This window comes from Spermophilus citellus (genome assembly GCF_964194105.1).
Source record: "Spermophilus citellus genome assembly, chromosome: 3".
NCBI lineage: Eukaryota > Metazoa > Chordata > Mammalia > Rodentia > Sciuridae > Spermophilus > Spermophilus citellus.
This window is the reverse complement of record NC_138184.1, coordinates 44426581-44434147: the sequence shown is the minus strand read 5'-3', so window position 1 is coordinate 44434147 and position 7567 is coordinate 44426581. Positions and strand designations below refer to the sequence as shown.

General features: G+C 39.7%; 1 long non-coding RNA gene across 1 annotated transcript in view; it reads left to right on the top strand.

The window, feature by feature from the left end:
- Positions 1-211: 211 nt before the first annotated feature.
- Positions 212-7567, top strand: part of LOC308645432 — a 33103-nt gene continuing 25747 nt past the window's right edge. Inside the window, exon 1 of the long non-coding RNA XR_014021215.1 lies at positions 212-329. This is a non-coding gene — a long non-coding RNA (uncharacterized lncRNA). The remainder of the gene's footprint in view (positions 330-7567) is intronic.

The following is a 7567-nucleotide window of genomic DNA, read 5'->3' as shown; positions in this document are numbered from 1 at the left end:
GCCCCCAGAACATAAACTTTGATATTCTAGCATTTGGGGATCCTGCTTTTAAGGGAAGTTGTGTCATCTGGTAGCTGAGAGCATCCACTCTGGGACCCATAGACACAAATTTGAATCCAAGTTCTGCTACTTACTCTATGACCACATGTCAGCAGGGAGAGCTGGATATATTACCTCTGGGTCCTGAGTTTCTGTTTGCCTGGCATGAATTCAGATGTTCACTTTGGTCTGAGTACAGATAAGGTTGGCTGTGGATTACTTTCAGTGTGCAGACTCTGCTATAACCCACCCGTCCTGGACAGAATCTGTGGTTAGGACCCACTGTACAGGTATATGTAGTGGGCATTTGCCAAATATTAATTATTTATGAGATTAAATTTAAAGACATCTTTTATAGAAAGTCAAAAGTCTCATTGTCCCCTTTTCTAGCTGTGAGTAGGAAGTGATTGTGTTCTAATGGGTTTTGAAATGAGAAACACCACAAAGAAAACCTAAAACATTAGAGTATTTGGTTAATAATATATATTTTGTTGTAAGATCATGAAGAGATAATTTATGGAAGAATCAAATACAATTTGGTTAATTAATATAAAAATAATTTTATTTATTAGTAATTTTTTAAAAATGTAAATTTAAGGGCAATAAAATCTAATTTTTAACCTATCAAGTTTACAGATTTAAAAACAAGAGAATTTACTACTGGTGAGTATACAGAAAGATGAGTAATTCCACTTGTGACTGGTAGAGGAAATTTGGTACAATTACTGGGAAGTTATTTGTCAATATATAACAAAAAGCTTTTAAAATGTTCTTATTCACTAGTGGAGTCATCCATTTTAAGCAAATAATATTTTTTAAAAGAGCAAACAGAAGGTTATAGTCAAGAAGCCATGATAGTGCTATTTTTTAATAGGAAGGGTTAGAATATTTCTAATTCAGCTCAATACAATAAAAAGGTGGTTAAATATACTACCTAGAATGAAGAATCATGCAGACATTAAAATGAGATTTTAGTAATAATTTAGGGCCATATCTAGCATTTATGAAGAGTTTACTGTATGCCGGTCACTGAGCTAAATGCTTTGCATATATATTATTTCATTTTAAACTTATTATGACAGATTAGTAATCTTCTAGCTTCCAACAGTTTTCCTTACCATATCATTTAATCACATTTGACAAATTAAAAATTGAAAAAATAATGTGAACTGAGAATACTCTTGATATTCATTTAAGCCAAAAAAGAAACTATTACAAAATCACGTATAATTTTAGTTCAATTATATGAGTACGGTAAACCTTCTCATAATGCTATGAGTAGGGATCAAAACTCCCAAGTGCATAAAATGTATTTTTGTACAATTATAAGGTTCCTGAAGTAGAAGTGGGGGTGGAAGGTGGATGGCAACCAATCCCTAGTCACATTCTGTGGAAATCCATATTCTAGGATTGTGGATATATGATGTTTCTTGAGAAATTTGCCAAATGTTAAGAGTGGTTTTTCTCGATATTGTGACATTTTCTTTATATTGTGAATAATTTACGTTTTTCTGTATTTCCCCAATTTTCTGCAATTAATCTGTAGAAATACTGCATAAGAAATAAGGTGCTTCTAAAAGAAAAAAAAAAGCAATTGTTGTGGTAATTCTTTCTGTAGGTAGGCAATTTCCTCTTTATTCTTTACTGTCCCTTTAGATCTGACAGCTCAGTAAATTAGGCAGGAAAGGGAAAGGCAAAGCCCAACAGTGCGAGGGAAAGGAGAGGCGGGTCTTCCCTCCCCACCACAGTGAGGGAGGGAGCCACGTGACGCCTCTGGCAGCCGCTGTGGTCGCCTGTCTTACAAGCCGGAAAAAAAATATATCCCAGCTGGGTTGGCAAAACCTGGGGCATGACCCAACACCATGCAGCCACCGAAAATGCTTTTACAAAAGAAAGTCGCTCTTAGGGGGTCCAGCCCCTGATGCGTGTTCTCTGAGAACACAGGTGGTCCCCAAGTCAGCAGGGGAAGCTAAATGAAGGACCGCAGCTCTGACGTTGCAGGAGCTGTGGGGACCAAACTGAAGTTTAACTTTGAGGTGGGCTGGGTATCAGTTTAGCCTGCGATTCTGAAGCTCTCCCAGTGCAGGGCATGTCCTTGGTTCCAGCAGAAATTCACACAACCCAGGGAAAGTGCAAGTGGGAGGTGGGTGGGTGGGGACCCCCTGTAGTGTGGCTTGCTGGCCCAGGGCGGGGCCTCACAGGAAGCACCCAGCTTTTGTGGAGGAGGGTGTGCCAAGCTGCAGAGACCCGCCCTTGTTTGTTGGGGCTTTCCTCTGGGTTCTGTCACTAGATGGCTAAAAGCAGAAGGCTCTGTAAACCAGCTCTGGCTCAGCGGGAAGGCTGAAGTTAGTGCATTCATAGAAGTCATTCTTGCGTCCAGGGTGTGGCCCTAGCAGCTGGGAGGGAGAAATGCCAAGAACATGCTTCCAGATGGGCTCCTGGCAACAGCGATGTTAACTTTCAGAGAGTACTTTCCCCATTCTTCAGAGCCACTTGCTACTGACAATCCTGACAGCATTGTTAGAGGTGGAGAAACCCGGAGAAATAAGACACTACTGCTCTCCTCCCAGCTCCCAGGAAGGTGTCAGAGAACCGACAAACACATTTTAGCGTGTTGATGCCATGGTGGGCTGAAGACCAAGGCACCGTGGCCGCTCCCTGTAGAGGCATCTTACTAAGCCAGGGGCTGAAGGAAGTGACAGTGTTTGAGCTGTGTCTCACGTAGCCCTCTCCAGAATGTAATGGGCCCAAGAATCACTCGAGGGTCTTGTTAACCTGCAAGTTCTGGTTCAGCAAGTCTAGGTGGGGGCCTGGGAGTCTGCGTTTTTAACAAGGTCCCAGGTGATGCTGAGACTGCTGGCCCGAGGTCCATGCTTCAAGTCAGCCCAGTCCTCTGTGATTTCTTTTTCTTTTTTTTTTTTTTTTAGATTTGTATGGATTCATCTTTTATTTTTTTTTATTGGTTGTTCACAACATTACAAAGCTCTTGACATATCATATTTCATACATTAGATTGAAGTGGGTTATGAACCCCCAATTTTACCCCAAATGCAGATTGCAGAATCACGTCAGTTACACATCCACAATTTTACATAATGCCCTATTAGTAATTGTTGTATTCTGCTACCTTTCCTCTGTGATTTCTAACAGGGAGCTATCCAAGGAAACAAGTAAGAAAGGATAATCCAAAGAAAGGTCACATCCTAGGGGGCATTTTGGGAGAGGCTAAATCTTGAGGAAGTTGGAATTTTGCTGCATAGCCTTGAAATTGCCCAGAGTTTGCCTCTCTATTCTATTAGAGATTTACTTCATTTTTTAAAACTCAGTCCTAAACCTGATATTTTCAGAAATATATTTCAATCACTCGCCTGATTGTATTCTTAGTGGTGTTTAATGGGCTTGTTTCCCTGGTGATCTTTTCCTGACATGTAGACTAAAGATCCTCAGAGCAAACAGTGACTGGTGACTAGTCAGCGTTACTGCCTTTCCAAGTCCAAGTCTGCAGCCCCACAAGGGAGGTCGCTGCCTTTTTATCCCACCACAGGCTTAGTTCCTGATACACATTAGCAGGTAATGCTCCTTATATACTCACTTTGAAATAAGTGCAAGAATCTAAATGCCTTAGGTTCTTCTGGAGAATAGCTGAGTGGTTTAGAGTGTAAACATTAGAGCTGGAAAGTCTAAGGTATGAATCCTACCTCTCTTGTGTTAGAATGCCTTGGTATAAACCTTGACTCTAGCTATTTAACCAGGGCACATCCTATAACCTCTCTGTGCCTCAGTCTCCTCATTGTAAAATAAGGGTGAAAAATAATACAGTTATCTGCCTCAAAAGATTGTTGTATACATTACATAATACATATAAATTGCTTCTGCCAACTGTAAACATTTGATAAATCTTATCTGTTATTTCTCTTAAGGGCTGACATTGATATTAGCCAACTTAATCATATGTTATCTGGCATCATTTGGTAAGGATGAAAATATTTACCTAAGGTAGGGCTTATAAGTGAACGTGGCTCTCTTTTTCATACCTGCCCTTCATTAACATACATAATGACAGGTCATTTTATTCTTTTTTTAAATTTTTAATATTTATTTTTTAGTTCTCGGCGGACACAACATCTTTGTTGGTATGTGGTGCTGAGGATCGAACCCGGGCCGCACGCATGCCAGGCGAGCACGCTACCGCTTGAGCCACATCCCCAGCCCATTTTATTCTTTTTTATAAAAGGATTTTTGAAGCTAAAATAGGAAAACACATGTAAGGACAGAAAGAGTGGACTTAGCAAGACATGTCAATTGGGACCCTTAGGTTGGAGCCAGTTTTCCCAAGACCTCTAATTATTAGGTAGTGCTATGTGGGGGGATTTTATTCTGCTTCCCTGTGAGATTACCTGAGCTGGGCTTCTGGAATCTTAGATGGGGCATAAAAAAAAAATAGGAATGTTTTGTCAACAGATAGACAGTAGGGAAACCTGACTGAAACTGTGCTATGTGGGTGAGGAAGTTGGGGAACTTCATGACATCACTAATCAATACCATTGTAGATTATTTTGGCTTAGAGTTTATTGAAAAGCTCTGGGGCTGGTATTATCTATCCTCTTTTATCAGTGAATACTTAGACCTGCACTGCTGAATACATTTTTCACTATTTACACGTTACTATTTAAATTAATGAAAATTAAATTAAAAACTCAATTGCAGTGGACATAGTTCAAGTGTTCAAAGGCCATTGGTGGCTAGGTGTCACAAATTAGACAGCACAGGTATATAGAACATTCTATAGAGTAGTACCTACTTATAATGTGAGTTTCTGACTTTTGGAGTCGCAGATCATAAATGATACCCCGAGATAGCGAAACCCAGAACTCACGCAATGAGGATATTGCAGAATTGAATTAAAAAATTAGGACATGTAAATGGGAATTTTGTGTTACTTTTAGACAATAAAGTTTGACTCCATAGTTTTTTTGCTCAACAACTATTAAATAACAAATCATTACTCTATGTAAAGCACTAAACCTAGGGGAGAAAAGCCAAGTCTGTTAGATGCAATCACTGATCCCAAATTGTCTGCTGTTGAATAGAAGAGATGCTAAGTGCAGGAACTGTGTGAGAAAACCCAATTAAATACTGTGAGACTTAGAGTGAGTTTCATGAAGGAGGTGATGGTTGACTTTGACATGGCAGGAAAGGAACAGTGTACTGCCTCAAGGAGACAGAAATGGGTCTAGCATACTGAAACAGGAAAGGGGGAACTCTAGATGATCTAAAAATATTATTAGTCAATCAGATTGGACATAGGGCTGGGGTAAAATTTTTGGAAGAACTTGAATGACAATCTAAGACAATTAGACTTTTTCCTATAGACAGTGGGGGCAATAGAAGGAATGGGAACACAGTAGCACCATCACATGAGTAGTGTTTTTCCAAGATGAATATGGCAGGTAAAAGATGAACTAGATGAATCAGGCTCTTTGTAGGGGTACCAGCCCAGAGGATGTGGGAAAAATTCAAGCAAGAGGTTGAAAATACCTAAATAAGGTCTATGAGAGAAAAATTGGAAAGAGAAGCAATAAAAAGAGAAATTCAATAGGTTTGAGCTGACCAGGAGTGGCAGAAATATAGACTAGAATGGCTTACCAACTTTGAACATTTGGCATGTTCAGGAAATATCCATGGATTTGGAATTTGGTAGGTGCCTCCTCAATGTAACTTGACCAAGTCATGCCCCACACCTCCTTGAACTGCTATCTAATGTTGTTCCCTGGGATCCATATAACCCCAGAGCAAGGAATTTGGAATCAGTGATTGCATTTGACAAGTTTTGTTTTCTTCCCCAAACCCCCTTGCTCAGTGCCATGCTTGGAAAAAGTACCCAGTTATTTAATGGCTGTTCTACAATTAACTGTAAATTCAACTCTATTATCTAAACCCATCATTTTGTTTTCCAATAAAAAATCCCAAGAAAATCTTTCATTATTATGAAGAGAAATGAATGACTATAAAATGCAGTTGCCTGAAAAATATAGGTGCAAATACCTACCTCACAGAGTACCGAGGATTAAATAAGATACATGCAAACTACCTGGCAGGTAGTAAGCCATAAATAGCTGCCAGTTGGTTCTAATCTAAGAAACTTAACTATACAGGGATTGCAAAACCCCACACATGACTTTATGGCAGTCACTTTCTCCACCTTCTTGGGTGCCATAAAATCAAGGATGTTTGGGGGTTATTCCAGGTCATGCTGGGCAGAATTGTTAAACATTTGTTTGCTTGAGGAGGCAGAAGCCAGGGAAGGGCTAAGCCCCAGATATAATCACACGCTCAGGTTTCTGACTTACCCCTTACTTGTTCCTGCCTCTTTTACCCTTTAAGAGTGGGTTGTCAGTGGAGCATCTGAGGATTTGGAGATGTAGCTCAGTAGCAGAACACGTGCTGTGCATATAACAGTATTAAAGAAAAATTTCCAGGAGGGAATGATGCAGTCTTTGTACATGATGTAACCAGTTTCATAAGCATCAGAAAACCTCTGTCATTGTGCTCAAGTTCAGCATCTCAACTACTGCCAGAAACTAACCCAGGTTGGGCCATGGCACTCAGAATTGAGGGCTGCAACTTCTTCCCTGAGTGCTCCTGCCTAGTTCTCTCTTCTGTGCCTCACCTCATGCATCATGGGCAGGAAAAAAAAAGATTTAATAGATCAAATTCTGCTTGTCCAGAACTGTCAGGCACCCTCTTTGGCATGAAGAGGAAGTCTGAACTCCACTGCTTAATTTTTGTTGCAGAAACATTATCCGCCATGTTGATTCAAACTTACTTTCTCATTTTTCCAAGTGTATCCTTAGTTTATTGTACTAAAAGATGCAATACTGATTTTTTTCTTGTGCTTTGGCTGTATCCCTCATCTTAAAGAAACAGCCTTCACTTATTCTTTAAGATAGTCAAGACCCATTTCTTCTATGAAGCCCTTCTTGATTACTCCAGCCTGTAAGCATTCACTGAGTTCTGGATTCCTACTGCACTTGTTTATGGTGACAAAAATTTACCACTTTCCTATTGCATGTTGTTTTTTACTCATGTTTCCAACCAGATCAAAGTCAGGGACTATTGTCTCACCTTCAAATCACATCATCAAAACTGAAAGTTGAAGTCTCTGTGATATTTCAGAATCCTAACTCTCAAGTGTTTTCCAAGTGACCTCTTATAGACTTGTTGCTGTGAGTACTTGAGTAAACTTGTGTTTGAAAGAAGGAAGCTTTAGTGAAAGCTTGAGGACTACAGTTCACAGCCATTGGAAACATGAGAGTGAGCTACTATGGTGGTGGGCAGTATTATAGGTTGACCCACTCTCAATTATGAGAATCTGAAAATTGTTCTATTTGGGAGAAGTAGAGAATGGGGCTTAACTCTTAGAAGACCCATCCCCACCCTCACACACATACACAGAAAGTTGGAAATATTAAAAAGCACAAAGAAAAAAATCATCTCTACTCTTACCACTTGGGAAATAACACTGTTA